An 18,956-nucleotide genomic window follows, 5' to 3' on the forward strand; every position below is an offset into this window, starting at 1 on the left:
GGGCGACCAAAATATCAATTCTCAACCGCGTAGGGATTTGCGATAAACCTATGCTGGTCTTAAGAGTGGAACAACTGGATCGGTTCAGGAACCGGTGGCCCAGTCGTCTAAGGCGCCGAAATTCGGTGTGCAAAGTTGCGTCCCTTGGACACGACAGAAACCTATGATTGTGGATTCGAATCCCGGCTCGCCCTGATTATGTTTCTAGGCTTGTCAGCACCATAACCGTGCTCGTGGGTTTCACCGAAGTGGTAAACGTCTGAGACCTGCATCACTTCGGGCTTTCCTCCCACATTAAGCTGACACGCCGCGATATAATTGGGATACTGTTAAAAGCGGAGTTAAAGCCAAATCAACCTCTCACTCACTCAGACTCGGTGTACTTCTAATCCGACGACGAGGATTGATTGCTCAAAATATCGACCACTGTCAGAATAAATTAAAAAATCCATATCCTTTTATTTGTAAAGAAATGAAACCGTCGTTACAAAGATCATCATTTTTTTGTTATAATGTTTGATTTCTCAATGTTATTTTGTGAATGTATGAACAACATAAATCAGACCACTCAGCAATATTCCAGCTATAGGACGGCGGTCTGTAAATAATCGAGTCTGGACTACCCAAGTCAGAGATTGACAACATGAACATCGATCTACGCAATTGGGATACGATGCCATACATCAACCAAGTCAGCGAACCTGACCACCCGATCCCGTTAATGGCCTCTTACCAAAAACGTGGGTTGTTGAAGATCACTTATAACCCGGATCTTATCGGGTATACATGATGTGACGGATTATAATGTAGAAAGGTTTACCATGCATATAAGCTGATGACATAAAACCGACATCACCATTTCCTTATTCAAAAGAAATCCAGCGTAGGATTCCGACTATATCATGAGCATGTGCATCGGTGACACCCATCAGAAACACATGCAAAGGAAAGTCAATCGTTCAGCTGAAACCCCAGGGGAATATATGGCACAAGTAAAAAATAAGAAATGCATCGTGCACTTTGGTCACTGATGAATCGAATATCGCCCACGCGTGTACCAGTTTTTTCCTGAAAACTCAGTGTAGGATAAAGATGTAGAAACATTTTGACATCACTGAACTTCGTCCTGTTCTGAGATTGCAAAACTTTCAAGCAAATCATTTGAGTTTTTGACAATTCTCATCGTATTAATAATTCCACTTGTCTCAAAGTCTTTCTGTGAAAATAAAAATGGTCCTGATTTTGTCAAGGATTATGGTTAATCTTTGAGACAGAGATTTGCTGCAACACTTAAAGACATTAATGTATTGTGTCCATTGACTGTCCAACACACCAACGGACTATTGACCCAAATTGTGAAACGGCTAATGGCCGTACTGCGGTTGGTTCTTCAACTTCTCAACTTAAACCATCTGATAATGTAATGAGTTGTGTTGGAAAGATTTATTATTAGGTTTATTAGCTGTTGACATGCTACACGTGAAGACTTTAATATACTATATCCAACACACTATATGGTGCTATCGACTCAAGTCGTGAAACGGAATATGGATGGCTTGTGTCTGTTTCTTCTATCGACTTCCCACAGTAAACCTAACGTTGTGATGGGTCGTTATGTGAAGAGGTTGTATTGTATAGCCAGGGACGCTAATGCACGACAAACATCACCTCAAGACGTCGACACGAAGATAACAACGGGAGTAATCTGCAGGTATTGATGGCTCCTTCCCCTGAACTTCGATCGCGTCACGACCACAACCCCGACATGGAGTACTACATTGTAGTTCTTTCATTGAATAAATCTAGTGAGAACACTTTGGTGAAAACAAGCGAGTATCATGACTCGAGCAATTATACTGTAATGTCAAATAAAATTATTACTTTACACTTGTCGAAGTTGAGCGCCAAATGAAAAAGTGAATCGCTACGATTGTAATTATTTTGTTTCTTTGTTTAACGCCGCACTCAGCAATATTTCACCTATATGCCTGCAGTCTGTAACCAGACAATCCAGTGATTGACATCATGAGCATCGATCCACGCAATTGATATACGATGACATGCATCAACCAAGTCATGCGAGCCTGACCACCCGATCCCGTTAGTCGCCTCTTGCGACCAGCATAGTCGCTTGTATGAAATTACTAAAATCATTTTGGTAATGACACATGTATTCTAAGTTAAGATGTGAATATTTGCTATCGGCTCAGATGCGAAAATAATCGTAATCTTAGTCTTAATTATTGTTCAACATTCTCGACTGCGAAAGGTGGTTTATAATAGGCATGATTAGTGCAGGAATGTCCTACATAGCTGCTGGGTGTAAACAAGGCATTAAGCAGGTTGGTGCGGTAACATCGGCAAGTTAATAACGTAAAAGGGAGGGTCCAAGGTCTGTGAGGCTTTGTGCGATGTGTGCTCGCGAACATCGCGACCGGCTACTGTCTGAAAGAGGACGGGATGCCCCACACTGCCATTGGGGACAAGATTGAAACCGGGCCCGTCTGGCATGGTGTTTGGGTGGACCTGGAGAACGATCTTGTAGGACGACAGCAGGTCCTTATTGCGTGTCACAGATCGGATGCGGATCTGGCGGCGAGGAATCACGCGCAGAAAGACAGACATACAGACAGCTTTTTCATTTTCAGCTCCTATTATAAGAACTATACAGAAATAAATCCAAAGGCTCACGAGACACATATTCAGGGTTACGTGAGACTATATATATGCAGGAATGTCTCCTACGGGAGACTATATACATATATATAGTGGAGCTATATATATATAGCAATCAAGTTTCCAAAATAACATACGTTTCCAAAAATAACATACGTAATACAAAATATACATTTATTTATAACCCTAAGCACCTTGATTTGAGATTTGTTTCCTTTTTTTTCTAAATAAGATTGCAGGTTTTGGCCAATAGACATATCATTTCAACGCTTGGCAAAATGAAAGATATTTTCATCATAACGTGAAGCTATAAAACTATCACAGATTGAATGGCACTTTATTAAAAGAATGTTTGTAAGGGCACGGCAGAGTGGAAGGTGTAACATAACATGATATTCATCCTCCACACCTCATGGCACTTAGAACAAACTCTTCATTCAAAGGTACATTTGTATAGCGGCCTGTCTCAGCACGTACTTGGGGGACTCCACATTGAAATATGGCCGGCTAGAGCACTATGGTAGGGAACTCTTTATATACAGCTCCACTAAGTAGGAAACTATTAACTGGGGATAGAGTCGAAGCTTTCACCGTTTCCGCACAGGAACATTCGTCCCACACACCCCTTTTGCGAGGGATCAGTCACAAATAATTCACTTAGGCGATAGTGTGCAATTTCTCGGGGATGAAAGGCGGAGAATAAACCGAGATAATATGAAGCTTCAAGTTTCAAGGTGTAGGACACATATAGAACGGCCTCTTAAAAAGAGTTACTCTGTCATTAGGATTTGTCACTGTGTTAGTGCAAAGAAGTATATTGGCTTCTTTGAGTTTAACGAGCTGTTGTATATCTAATTTATTGACACCTTTCTAAACCTGTGTTCAATATATCCATACCTGTTGTTTTACTATGATGGTCAACCCGTGAAGATCCGAAGTAGAATTGGTCTTCAGCAACCCGTGCTTGTCGTAAAAGGCGACTATGCTTGTCTAAAGGGGCGACTAACGGGATCGGGTGGTCAGGCACGCTGACTCGGTTGATGCATGTCATCGTATTCAAATTGCGTAGATCGATGCTCCTGATGTCAATCACTGGATTGTCTATTATTTAAAGACTGGCGTCATAAAGGCGAAATATTGACGAGGGCGGCGTTAAACAACTAACAAACAAGACCATGATGGTCATGTAATCATGGTCACAAATTAGGCTAAGTTAAGCAACTTTGGTGGCGGAGAGCAGCTGGATGGGTGATCCTTTAAGACAAGAATCTCTCACCTACCCGCAAATGGTTTGACCTAAGACTTATATGGTAATGACTGTCAACATTCCAGAGCCTAACAGGGTTGTAAACTCCTTAATATTGGTGTAGCATGCACTAATGTATGGAATCTAGACCATTGAAAAAATTGAAATAATAATAACAATAATAGAGTTCATTGGAGTTTATCGAAAAAAACATGTTTATGGTCTGATCATGAGTATTAAAAACCACACACGATTCTAATACAATTAAAAGAGTAGGTGGAGAATACAAAGAAAAACAAACATCATGATGTGCTACAAGGAACTACAGGTCATAAATATTCGCAAGCTTTACTGCAAATCTTAACATTTGTACCGAAGACGCGGTTACACAATCATTCAAACAAATATAAAAAAATCGTATCATTTCTCCAAATACGCCCTACATGCTTGTCGTAAAAGGCGACTAAAGGGATCGGGTGGTCATGCTCGCTGACTTGGTTCATGCATGTCATCGTATTCCAATTGCGTAGATCGATGCTCATGATGTCAATCACTAGATTGTCTGGTCCAGACTCGATTATTTTACAGACCGCCGTCATATAGCTGAATTATTGCTGAGTGCGGCGTTAAACAGCAAACCAACCAACCAACCATTTTAAATTAACATTATTGTTGACAAATAGTTGTTATAGATGACACGGCGTTAAACAAAAAACAAACAAACAAACAAACAAACAAAACATACAGTATTGTTGAAATGGTTGTGGGTAAGTGGGTGGTGCCCAAAAAGTGGCTTCACACATTGTCCCAAAACGATTAAAACCAAAGGCAGAAATGAAGGGTTTTATTTGGGCATTTAACGCCATGCTGGAAACTTTCTTAAATTTGATTCGAACCCAGGAAATCTGAACTCACATAATGTGTATCTCCTAAGCAAAGGTACAGTCATGGGTGTGAATGATCTGCCTTGTTATCGTGACCCTCATTGCAGAGGCGTTGTAAAACTCATTGCATTAATGGCAAGATAAAAAGCGAGACAGACTTCTATGAATATAAACGCTTCTCATTTCAGTGGTGAGACAAGTATCGCTAAGCACTCAGACTCCGGCGTCTAATCGTTGAAATAGTTAGTTGAAGCCCGAGGCACGGAATGGCCAACATTAAAAGAACCCTAGCACTATATTGTTTAAACAACATTGTTTTGATAATCGTATTTTTAAATATATTTGAAAACTTTATTCTTAACTGTGAGAACACTGCGTGAGTCGTCCTTTTGTTGATGCCTGTGAAATGTGTTCTGAGGCTTTTGCACGTACACTTCCAAATCACATGCACGTACAGTGTATACAGTAACATGAAACGTACTGCATAAAACATATACTCCACCGTTCAAAAAAAGATAAACTAATAGTCCTGATGTAAGTAAACATTTTCTCCAGATCGCCGTTGCAGAAGACGTAAAAGGCGACTATGATTGTCGTAAGAGGCGACTGACGGGATCGGGTGGTCAGGCTCGCCCAGACCAGCAAATCACTGTACACCTTCAGCATTCTCATAATTAATGCACTGTAGAATAAACATCCATATCTTTAAAAGTACACACACAAATCGATAAGGAAGTGGAGGCTTCGACATTTTTTAACCCAATTACTACGTTTAACTTTCTTCATGATTAAGTAGCTTGAATACGATATTCAGCCTGTCCACATCAATGAGATAATACAATGATGTGGGCACATTTAGCTCTGGACTGTTATTACACCTCATGTGGGACCCCTGAAGATCAGGGTTAGAGGCAACTACCCGGATCGGGTGGTAAGGTTCGCTGACTTGCTTGATACATGTCATCGTAAATACCCATTTGAACATACAGTACAAGTCAAAACTCAATACAGTAAACTACGGTTATAACGAACTCAAAGGGACTACTAATCTTAGTTCGTTATAAACGTAGTTCGTTATAAGTACATATACGGCATGACTACAGCAAGTATTCGGGACCAAAAAGTAAGTTCGTTATATCCGTCAGTTCGTTATAAGCGTGTTCGTTATAACCGTAGTTTACTGTGTCTTAATTTCGTGACGATTATAGAGCAAAGTTGTTGTTTACCCACGTATTTAATTGTTTGTGTGTTGTTCAACACTACGGTCATCTATATTCTGCTTCATGACGCCATCCTGAAAAAGCGTCTGGACCGTACAATCAATGGATTCTGAGCAACGTGAAGTGTATGCTTTGTTCTAAGTGTTTGAGAATGAGATTGTTTCGTTTTATAGGCATGAAGTCACAATATTGCTTTATTGAAAGCATTCTTGCCTTTACCCAGAATCACTGCTTTATATCCATAACATATATAGTGATACATGTACGTCACTCATTATAATGTTTTGCTTTATCCAGAATAATTCGTTCAAGACAATTTAATTCGTTGATTGTTTGAAAGCGGTCCTAAAAAAACATTGAGTTATTTCAACGCACCGTCTTACATTATTCCAAATGGCATTACCAATTGTTACTGAATGAGCAAGGGTTTAGGCCTCTGTAAACAGTATTTCAGAAAGCTCAACCTGACGCAGGTCTTAGATGTTTACCGCTTTGCTGAATCCCACTAATACGGTTATGTATTGATGATGACGTCAAGGGAGACTTGTCCTCGTTTAAGCTATTTCCAGATGACTTACACAGTCAAACTCGAGGCAGATAATAGTCATCCAAGATCATATGTTATATATTTTTATATTATTCCTATTCGTCTTTTTTCTGACATCAGCTCGTCGCATTCCTTTCTTTCAATGACATCTGGACGATATATATCCTACCCCGTGTTACTAAAAAAGAAACTAATTATACTTACATTGTTACTCATAAAAGACCAATTGTTCAAATATTGTTCAGTATCATGCAGTCATTTATTGAGTGATGTTAATGGATTATGCTAGCGTTATATTTTTGTTGGTAGTTTCGTTTCAGGACTAGAATAGGTCTTCAGCAACCCATGCTTGTCGTAAAAGGCGACTATGCTTGTCTTAAAAGGCGACTAACGGGATCGGGTAGTCAGGCTCGCTGACTTGGTTGATGCATGTCATCGTATCCCAATTGCGTGGATCGATGTTCATGATGTCCAGCACTGGATTGTCTGGTCCAGATTCGATTATTTACAGATCGCCGTCATATAGCTGGAATATTGCTTAGTGCGGCGTAAAACAACAAACAAACAAACAAACCTCAGTGATAAAGGCACTGGAAGTCGTTCTAGAAACATGTTTTAATGAACCGGAACACGTCGTATGCTCACGTTAGCTTTATTACTTTTATTGTGTGTCAGTGTAGTAACATTTCACATGGGAGGCAAATAAACTATACCTCTCAGTTGATGGTATCATTTGTCTGGCTTTCAGTTTAAAACTATCACAAGTTAGCGAAATTAAAACTGTTTTCAGAATTAAAAAACAAAACAATTTGGCATGACACGCTATTGCTGATGGGTATCTTAGACATCTTATCTTTAACAATCAATACATTTGTTTTTACACATCACAAACTTACAACATGTCACACATGGTTGGGGCATGTGATTACAAATATATTTCTTACCCCAGTTTTCACAGAAGCAGTTTATTTTTACACAGAATTACGCAAATATAGATTACTTTATACAAACTGCTGTTGCAGGCATAAGTTATGGTTAAATTGACATAACAACAGTTCTTGCCATTGTAAATTACAAAGGAAAAAAATACGGTCCACTTTGTTTTTCCCCTTAGTTTATAAAGATAAATTTCATTTTGAAACCTAAGGATAATGCTTGTAATCTATCTCACAAGTATCAACAAACGTTCTTATTGATGTTTGTTAACTATACTAGGTTTGCAAATACTTTACGAAACTAAATCTACTGAAATATATGCATTATCTAAACGGGCGGGAGACATCGCTTGGGGAAGTCAAGCAATGTGTTCTTGAAGATAAGGCTACAATGAAATGAAAATAAGGCGTGGCAGGCCACGTGACCAAAATAAATAAAATTACTAATCTCACAATCACTGAAGCTGGTTAGCTGTGCGTTTAATTATTATGTTTACGAATTTCTATGTCTAAATTTACAACCTTTTTTATGAAGGTAATGTTTTCCTACAGTGTGAACGTTTCCAAAATTGAATGAATTTTGTTCCACATACTGGTATGACATTTTTAAGTGTGACACAAATGATGCACTTCCTTAATACAACGTGTACAACAAGTTCCTGTGTTGTGTTCAGGTAATCAAATGACGTGCCTTTTCGTGTGTTTGTGACGGGTGCCACAAGTGGGGCAGGATACGTTAACCACAGTGATTCATAAACACATGCTCATGATATAATCAGTATCTCACAATGGATTTTTCTTAGGATTGTGGAAATGTTTTTCTGTCGCTTCTATATACCCTGTAAGGACTTGCACATATATGCCAGTACATACATGTGTGAAATAACAATGCAGGGAGTGCAAATATCGAAGAGCAATGTGAGAGGACGGGGTGAGAGCATTTTACAGTTTTCCCCAGGAAACAAAATACGACATACAAAGAAAGTATGTATGAAAGTATGACATAAAGACTGGATTTATTACCTTCATGTAACTGTTGATTTATGTGCGATTGCGATGTGAGTCTTCGACTCGCACATAAGTATGTTCAATAAAGACAGTTTACATACTGGATAAACATAGCCAGTTGCTTGATACAATATTCGTAATACTTTGTGATTTAAGCATGTTCTGAATTGATACCTACATGTATCTAAACAAGTATTGTGGACAAAACTGAAAGGGTTAATGAATGACTATCAGTATCCATGTCGGGAGAACTCTTCGACTGCAAACCGGTTGGCAAAAAAGAGAAAAAAATGTGGTTCAATCCAAAGTGAATTTTGAATTATTGTTATAATGAATACAACATCTAATGTGCTTTATTGGTCACGTTCATGCCAATTTCTTCTCGTTTACAATGGCGTCAAAATAGGTGATGGCAGTATGCTACCTTGGACTAAATGTGCACATGTGTGTGAAATTCAAACTATTCCAGCACCAAAACATTATCGTCAATTTCATTTCGCAAACTAAAATAATAAAACGTGAATTAGAGATCAATATATGCATTGAAGACTTTTTAAAAATATGTTCCAGATAGAAACTTGTAATGTATGTATAGTTCTGACTACTTATTTTCTGGTCGATTTCTTTACTGTTACAAAACAAGGTCCTTAATGCATTGAACCTCTTATGGGTCCTTTCGGAAGTAGCTCCTATTATTACAACCTTTTAACTATGAGTACTCTAAATGTAGCTCTCTAAAACATTGATCATATTGACTTCTAATTGCACTTTATCAGAAAATAATTTTTAAAAGTTAGATATGAGAACAATAAAATCACCTGATTTTTATCCCAGTACGTGTATTTCCAGAATGTTCCCACATTCAGCTTTTATAACATAACTGGTTACATCCATATTCAGTTTCTGATTATTCTTTGTTTGATATTCTTAAATGCCTGGCAGTGCGTGTACCACACCACGCCTTTAATATGCAAGGGTTACACTGGAACATGTGGTACAAGTCAAAATAAGGAATTGCATCGGACATCAGTTTTGTCACTGATGCGTCAAATTTCGAAATGTCTTCCACATGTCTACCATAAAACGTTTTGAAAGCTTTCCTGAGGCCTTGAATGTTGTAACCTTGATCAAACAACTTCTGAGGAAGAGTCGTATGACGCTCTTTGAAATCTTGGAAGAAAGACCATGCTCGGGTGTATCTTAAAAAATGTGAAATGTAAACACCAAAGGCTTGAGCTGCTGGAATATTGCTCGACATGAAGGGACAGTTAACTATTGGAACGTTGAAGTCATCCCTCCTGTCATACAGTCTTGTGTAGAGTGTTTTGTAATTCTGAATCTTCATGCATAGATCTAAATATGAAACAGAAAGTTCCCAAGTTAGTGAAAAAACACTGGTATTTCTGCGAATGGTAAATCAAGGGCTTGGTTGCTAACGGAGTCCTCGCTAACTCAACACACGTGGAACACACGTGGAACACACGTGGAAGTACCTGGTATATATATATATATATATATATATATATATATATACAGTTGCTGGAATCTGTATATGGTCCTTACGTGGACTTGAAATACATTGGCTACTTGCTGGGCGGTTTGTTGGGGAACGCATGTGCATTTCAATTTGCACGGAACTCACGAGCATCGGGTTACCATGACCGTTGCCGTAATGCGTTTGGGCGATCGGTTTTATTGTCATCTGCTTGGTTTTTTTATCATCAAATTTCATTTTTCCGGACAAGGTAATGTTACATTTTAGAAACTTTGACAAAAATTAACCAGATATTTAAATGACAACTTTACATGCAATGTTACTTGGGGTGACGTTTCTTTTGGGGTTCAGTATATTTGGGGGATGAATATTAAACCTCGTGAGCTTCACCAAGATCGTCCCACTAAGAACCAGAAGAACTTAACTTCCGCACCCATTGTAAAAAGATCAAGGTCTAGAATATTTTATTTCCCCTGACAATTGTTTTAGCTTAGGTTTTATTGTTACAGAAGTAAAACGTTTTGTTTTTAATTCACATAAAATTGAAAGGAAAAATGCAATTTCACACCCGTTGGTCCATTGCGCACGGGGTGTAATAAACTATAGTGTTGTTTTAAGCAGGACTATACTGTTGATGAGTACGTCACCCGCCCTATGTCCCTTGCCCACAGAAGCGCTTTGGCTAAATTCAGATGTGGCACCGCTCCTATCCAAATTGATTTAGGACAGTATATTAACATGCCGTTAGAAAACAGGAAGTGTTTCCAGTGTCAGAACGTTGTTGTAGATGGATGCCAAGTCATTTTGAATTATCCTGTGTATAGTATTGAGCGACGTAGTCTCTTCAACAAGTGCCACGAGTTAAACTCAAGTTTCATCAACCTGTGTGATGTACAGAAAAATGCCTATATTTTGTTAAATAAAATTGTGTGTCCTCTTACCGCCGAAACCTACAACGAAATTTTACAAAAAAGGAAAAATGATGTATAATGCTGCTAGCCACTGTTTATTTTAATATATATGCTAAATATGTGAATATAAATAAGAAGAGTCTCTCTCTTCGGAGTGGCCCATATATGTATTTTACTTTGTAACAGAGTCGTAACGAATTGGGGTGAAGCTGTAACCGTTACCCTAGTGTAAGCCCAAAACAAATAGCACACAGTCCTCATACCTCTAACATAAGCAATACATGTATGAAAGCTTAAAAGTCAGTTAGAAAGTCGTTTGCCTTCAATGCAAATACCCTGAAATGTTCATATCTAGATTAAAACTAACATCAAGTGACATATTTTATAACTGAAACGTACAGTTTGATCTATACTCTTTCATTCTAAAATCTGATAATCACTTCAGCGACGTTTAAGCTTACCTGTACATGCACATTGCATGATATAATTAAAGGTAAAACTTAATGTACATGGATATTCAAACGTTTCCTCAATGTTAAGGAACAAGTGATTGTGTGTGTGCTTGTAGCTAATCGCCTTTGGGTGAGTTAAGTGAGTGAGTGAGTTAAAATTTATAGTCACATCGGCAGTATTTCAGCCATATCGTGACTACCAAAAGTTATACATAATATATACATTAAAACAATAAAAGCCTGTCAACAAAGGACAGTAAAATAACTAGAAGATCACAGAATATTATTTAAAACTCGTATACAGCCATAACAAGATTTCACTATACCTAACGATAAAGTATACAAAAGGCTATAGATCGCCAGCAACTGGAGACATGGACCAGGGTCCATGGGGACTTACAGTACTTTTGCTACCTGCATGGACCACAGCAGGATTTACACCATCCCTTCAGGTGTTGGCGATGGCTGACACTATTAGCCGAACATTAAAACAACACATATTCTACGATTAAAAACGTGGTAGCAATAAATACACTGTGAAAGACGTGGTCTTACTTACCCTCTCAGGGGGACAATAATTTTACACTACTTCAACCCCCTTTGAGGGTACAGCCACGGACAATCTCAGTTATCAATGGGGACACCCTTGATTGAAATGGTCGGACAAGGTAGAATCCATGCGTTCTTGAAATTGCCTGTTTGTAAAAACTGAGATATGAAAATGAGGCAAACGGCGTCTCTATCCAAAATCCTGTTTGTTTGTTGTTTAACGCCGCACTCAGCATTATTCTAGCTACATGACGGTTGTCTGTAAGTAATAAAGTCTTGACCAGACAGTCCCGTGATTGACACCATGAGCATCGACCCACACAAATGGAATATGATGACATGCATCTACCAATCATGACCACCCGATCCCGTTACTCGCCTTATACGATGAACGTAGGTTGCTGAAGAACATCAATTCTAACCCGGAGCTGCTCACGAGAGTCTGACATCACTGAACCCTTGTTCATGATGAAAGCCTTTTTAGTGTTGTGAGTAATGTTGGTAGTTATAGTGAGAGTGACCAAGTTCGGTTTAGCGCCGCTTTAAACAGCACGTAAATTATGTCGTGGAATACCAGTCATGCAAGGTTTTAGACGTTTACCAACGCTGCAACGAGGGGGTTTAGTTTTGTTTTGGTTTGGTTTGAGACCAACATTACTTTGGGCTTTCCCCCCACATTAAGTTGACACGCCATGATATAACTGGAATACTGTTCAAAGCGGAGTCTAACCCAACACACTCACTTAAAGCTATGAGTCTGGAACAGAAAACTGGTGATTGATATTATGAGCAACAATCCACACTGTTGAGGCATGATGACACACAGCCAAGTCACCTAGTCTGACAGCCTGATCTCAACAGTTGCCTCTTACCACCAGCATATGGGGGACCAACTCTAACCCGGAATGCCCATGGGGTCTCTAGCCATAAATGCAGCAATATGTTTGTAAGTAGTATAGTTGGATTTGAAAGTATCATTGCATTAACGTAGGCTGAATTAATAATCTAAATATTTAATCTACTAACTCCTACCACTGTTGCTTGTTGTTTAACGCCGCACTCAGCAATATTCCAGCTATATGACTGCGGTCTGCAAATAATCAAGTCTGGACAAGACAATCCAGTGATTAATATCATGAGCATCGATCCACGCAATTTGGAGCGATGGCGTGCATCATCCAAGTCAGCGAGCCTGACCACCCGATTCCGTTAGTCGCCTTTTACGACAAGCATTGGTTACTGGTGGCTTATAGCCCGTGTTTAAAATAGTATGCCAAAATATGTTTGACAAATTTGTCTTGTCAACATGACGTTGTATTAATGACTAAATGCTGTACATATCAGCTTGTTCTCGTCGCTATATGGCTGAAATAATGCTGATGCGACATTAAACCTTAATTCTCTCTTTAGTTATACTGAACAGCAACGGCTGGAGCAGATAGATCCGTTGTTCAGAATCTGAAATTTGGTCGGTGGGATAGACCAGTTGTTAAAGCATCCGCTCGTCCCGCCGAATGCCCAGGGTCGATTCCCCACATGTCATCTCACTTACACTGCTAAAAGGCACTCCACCAACCCGATCTGTAGCAGTTGGTTAACACCACGACAAAATGCCTGATTTGTGCTTTCCGAACAGTGCGCCTACATGCTCCTGTACTTGTATTCTGTTTCTGAGTAAGTAGTGACAATAACTGGAATTGCCGGAATCTGACAATAAGACGAGATATTGCCTAAGGCCTGGAACTCTACACTCGTATGTATCGTGCTTTCTCTGTAAACAAATGGGTTGTATTTGTTTTGTTTCCAATCATATCGAATCCTGCCAAATCAATCCACGTTTAAAATCAAATAAGATATGTTTACAATTATTAATTTATAGTTTTGTTTGAGGTTTGTAGATTCATCTTACATAGGTTTAATCATCGTAAAGTGAAAGAATATTAAATTAAATTAATATAAACTGCATGTACTTTTACTCATCTTTATTAATCTTAATATGTGGTAGTCGGCATTAATTATAGCCTGTTATAATATTTGTCCGAATTGGTCTTCGGCACCTCATGCTTGTTGGAAGAGGCGACTAACGGGATCGGGTGGTCAGGTTCGCTCACTTGGTTGTTGCATCGTCCGGTATCACATTTGTTTATAATTAGATCGATGCTTAAAACGATGTCAATCTCTGGGTTGTCTTGACCAGAATCGATTATTTACAAACCACCATCACACAATTTGAATATTGAGCGTGGCGTTAAACAACAAACATTTGTTTGATTGTCACGCTCAGATATATGCCAGCGGTCCGCAATGAGGATAATCTGGATAATCGAATCTGGACCAGACAAACCAGTGATCAATATTATAAGCATCATTCTACGACGTCGGGAACGACGACTCGCAATCAACCAAGTAACCAAGCTTAACAACTCTATCTGGGGCGTCTCCTACGACCAATATAGATTCTCGGGTCGATTCTAATCAGGAATCACTATGTAGTCTACGACTAGCTTACACCACAGGACCATGTAACTAATAATAACAATAAAAATAAAAAAAAGTCGCAAAAAAAATCATAGACGAGGCCAAATGCTCGTCTATGATTTTTTTTTGGGACTTTTTATATTTTTATTGTTATAATTAGTTACATGGTCCTGTGCTTACACCCACGTCGGTAAAAGACGCAACTCAGAACGCCGCCTAAAATAGATAACCAATCCTTAGATCCTCGACACATATATAAAAGAAATCACACCAAACTAAACATCACATCAGCGAATGTGTCAACGCGCACTATACCACACACAGATTGAGCTACGTACCATGTAATCTTAAAAGCTTGCCTACAATGTAAGTCTCATCTGGCATTTCCAACTAATCAACTCCCATACATCTGGATCTCTAAGTCAGAAACAACTCTGGGATGCATTATCAGGGTTGCGTTGGATTCAGGTTGCGTTACGTATTAGGAGCTTGATCAAATTAGCAATCGCCTATGGATGAGGATGGGAGTGGAATATCAGTTCATTCACCGCCAGCTGTTGACACTGTTCCTTTCATTGAGGTGTTTTATCAGACGGCGGTCCTTTATATATTCTCATTTGTAATTGTGAAAACGTACGGGTCCTATTCTTAGACTAACTCATACCATCATGCTATAACAGTTTTGATGTAGTCGAGGGCTTCGAGGTCCAAATTATAAACCGCTGACGGTAGAGCTATGTTTGATCAGTTCTGTCCTCAAGACTGTATAACAAGAGGGATGACGTCAACTTTCTAAATGTCAGCTTTCCTATCAGCTCCAGCACTTGGTGTCTACATTTCAGAACTTTTGACGTACACTCGAGCACAATCTTTCCATAACGATTTCAAAGAGAGAGCGACTCTTGCCCCGATCGATCAGGGTTACGAATTTTAGGTTGCTTTGCTTGCTTGTTTTGTTGTTAAACGCCATACTCAGCAATACTCCAGCTATATGACGGCTTTCTGTAAATAATCGAGTCTGGACCAGACAATCCAGTGATTGAGAGCATGAGCATTGATCTACACAATTGGGATCGATGACTTGCATCAACCATGTCAGTGAGCCTGACCACCCGATCCCGTTAGTCGCCTTTTACGACAAGCACAGTCACCTTTTACGGCAAGCATGGGTTGCCGAAGACCTATTCTACCCCGGAATCTTCACGGGTCTACGAATTTTAGGGATTTGTAAAGGTTTCAAAAAGGTTTTATGGTAGACGTGAGGGCATTTCCAAATTTGACACATCACTGACTATGGTGTCCTATGAAGGTTTCGTCTTATACTGTTACATTATGTCCCGCGTTTTTTCAGGTCAACAGTTGACATGCCTTTGCATGTCTTTGTGAAAGGTACCACCTTCATGGTAAACAAGGGTCATCGTTTCGCGAGCACCTGGTATCACCCTTATCTTACAGTGTTTCATAAACCCAATACCACGAGATGCATACAACACGGGATCGTACAATGGATTCTGCTTGAAGCAAATATTTCTTATGATGAGTGAGTAAGTGAGTGAGTGAGTGAGTTGGGTTTAACGCCGCTTTTAACAGTACTCCAGTTATATCACGGCGTGTCAGCTTAATGTGGGAGGAAAGCCCGAAGTGATGCAGGTCTAAGACGTATACCCTTTCGGTGAAACCCACGAGCGCGGGTATGGTGCTGACAAACCTAGAAACATAATCGGGGCGAACCGGGATTCGAACCCACCATCATAGGTTTCTGGCGTGACCAAGGGACGCAACACTGCACAGCGAATTGTGGCGCCTTAGACGACTGGGCCACCCGTGCCCCCTCTTATGATGATGATGATGATTATTATTATAATTATTCTATATGGCTAATATAATGCTGATGCGACGTTAAATTTAACTCACTAACTCGCTATTATTATTACTGACAGGATTTAGTCGATTTTATTGTAAATTATATTTTTATTTCCACTGATTACAACCCTCAAAATTTAACTGAATTAAGCGCTTTGTAATTCAAGATGGTTAATTAGTATTTATTCTGTTTTGCTCTATCTTGAACATATCAGTAATGCACGCTGGAAAAACAAAAGTAATGAGTAATTGAAATCGTATACACATCATTATATTTTTTATCTGCAAAGAAAAAGCGGAATCCTGGTTCTTCGTTATGATGATTGAAGCCCATTTGAAACAAAATAGCAGATTAAATAAATGTAATTTGGTGACACTGACCACCTTTAAGACATATGTGTTCAATTAAGTTTCAAGAGCGACATAGGAAATGAAGATGAATGTGAAAAAAACGTTCAGAACAAAATGCGCACGTTTTAATGACGGCGTCAGATTACCTTCACAAGAAAACAATATTCAAATAATAAACTGACGTCCAAAAGAAACTTTACCAACTGAAAATATAAATTTCAGACAAAGTATTTTTTTTTCCGATGAGGTCTATCTAAAACACATAACCTTAATAAAACAATAGTGTATGCAGAAAAAGTTAATCGTCTGTTACATTTTGGCGAGATAACACGCGAAAAAGTGAAAAACACGTGCACCACGGACAACTGCAAATGCACGTGCGGGTAAGGGTATGAAACGATTGCAACGGCAAGTCAGACATCCACAGTGATAAAAAAACACAAAAGAAATGCCATGACTCACAGTCGAACAACGTGAACGAGCCTTGGGTATGGTACAGATGGGAGCCACCCACGCCCATTTTGTAAGAACCTTCGGTTGCTCCCGTGTTGCCGTTACCAACTTAAAGAACGATACAGACAGACAGGGCGGACCGCTGACAGGCCAAGAACAGGCAGACCCAGGGTGACCACGCCCCATGATGACCGGTACTTGCGTACCTTGCACCTCCGAAATCGCTTCCTGACAGTGACGTCATCGGCGACAAATGCCTTAGGTCACAGGGTTAGTCGACAGACAGTGGCCAGGAGACTCAGGGCTCATAGAATCAGGGCATTTATACCATACAGAGGACAGCTATTGACAGCGCAACATCGTCGTCTGCGATTGAGATGGGCCCGGACTGTACGACGTTGGCAACGACGTGACTGGCAGAGGGTTGTCTTCACTGACGAAAGTCGATTCTGTATGTTTAGGGCTGATGGAAGACAACGTGTTAACCGCCGAAGGGGTGAACGAACGGCGGCGTGTTGCGTGCAGGAGGTCGTACCATATGGTGGAGGGAGTGTCATGGTGTTGGGAGGGATCTGTGGGCAGGGGAGGATACCGCTGGTCATCGTTGACGGAAACTTGACAGCTCAGCGTTACATGGATAACATTCTTCGTCCAGTTGTCCTACCATTTCTCCAACAGCAGTCACGTGGTGTCATATATCAGCATGACAAGGCTAGAGCCCATACAGCCAGAATTGTCACTAACTTCCTCACAGCCAACAACGTCAACGTCCTGCCGTGGCCTGCACGCTCACCCGACATGTCCCCCATAGAACACCTCTGGGACATGTTGGATCGTCGTCTCGACAACGACCACACTATCCAGCCAACCGACAAGAACTGATCTTGGCCCTCCAAGAAGAATGGCGTCAAATCCCACGTGACCTCATCAGACGACTGACTTTTTCTGTGCGTCGAAGAGTTTTTGCGTGTATTGAGGCATTTGGTGGTCACACACGCTACTAATGACTTGGTATTGAACGTGAGCGATTGTTTATGTACTCTGCCTATTGTCCATGATACTGAAAGCTCGAGTTTTGTACCACACCCAACTTTGGGGGGCTCTGACGTCATTCTCGGTCGCGGTATGATTGTCATTTTCAGTGTTGATTATGTTGATATATTGATCTTCTCAATACACGTTACTTCATGCATGTATGTTTTGTTGTTTTTGAGCAAGAGTGATTTCAAACTCTGGTAAAGTTTCTTTTGGACGTCAGTTAACCCCGCACACTGGAAATCGGCTCACAAGACAACTGATCAGTGGACAACTGCCAATTATATACGACGATCACACATTTGAAGACATGAACACACAGGTGATGATATACATCCACAAACATTTACCAGGGCAACTCTCCAAAATCTGCCGCCTCAACAGATTAAAATATTGTCCGTAACCAAAATGCACTGAATACCTATTTCCCTTACGTCAATGTCAAGACCACATGCCCGTCAAAGTTAGAGAGCTGTTAATTCAATTCAGCCCAACCTTCCGGTCTTTTGTGGCGCCTTTTACCAACCAGCTGGTGTCATCGTTTCCGTAAACACTGCGTGACTCTTAAAGAATAGTCTTTATTTAGCATCGGTGAGGAAGACACCATAGACATCTGTTTCTGGGAGCAAAAATCCATGACTTAATGACGGCTATTCAGAGATGAATATGACTTGGTGACTTCTGTGTAGAACTTTGAAAATGTGGGTCACACCCACCGACCCTAACATGCATATGCGATACTATCCAGGCAAGAATCTCGGCGTCAGGTTATCCGAGAACACAGATTCCCAACCTCATCGTCTTGTTCAGAATGTTTCCTTCATGGTCAATACTTACATGAGAGGACAACGCC

General features: G+C 40.0%; 2 protein-coding genes across 2 annotated transcripts in view; both read right to left on the reverse strand.

Moving 5' to 3' along the window:
- Positions 1 to 18,956, reverse strand: part of LOC139447564 (uncharacterized) — a 190,952-nt gene that overhangs the window by 112,018 nt on the left and 59,978 nt on the right. The window lies entirely within an intron of this gene.
- LOC139448989 (uncharacterized) overlaps positions 1 to 18,956 on the reverse strand; it is a 99,908-nt gene that overhangs the window by 30,857 nt on the left and 50,095 nt on the right. The gene's annotated exons all lie outside the window — the stretch shown is intronic.

This window comes from Haliotis cracherodii, unplaced genomic scaffold (genome assembly GCF_022045235.1).
Source record: "Haliotis cracherodii isolate W230 unplaced genomic scaffold, xgHalCrac1.p SCAF_7, whole genome shotgun sequence".
Lineage (NCBI taxonomy): Eukaryota > Metazoa > Mollusca > Gastropoda > Lepetellida > Haliotidae > Haliotis > Haliotis cracherodii.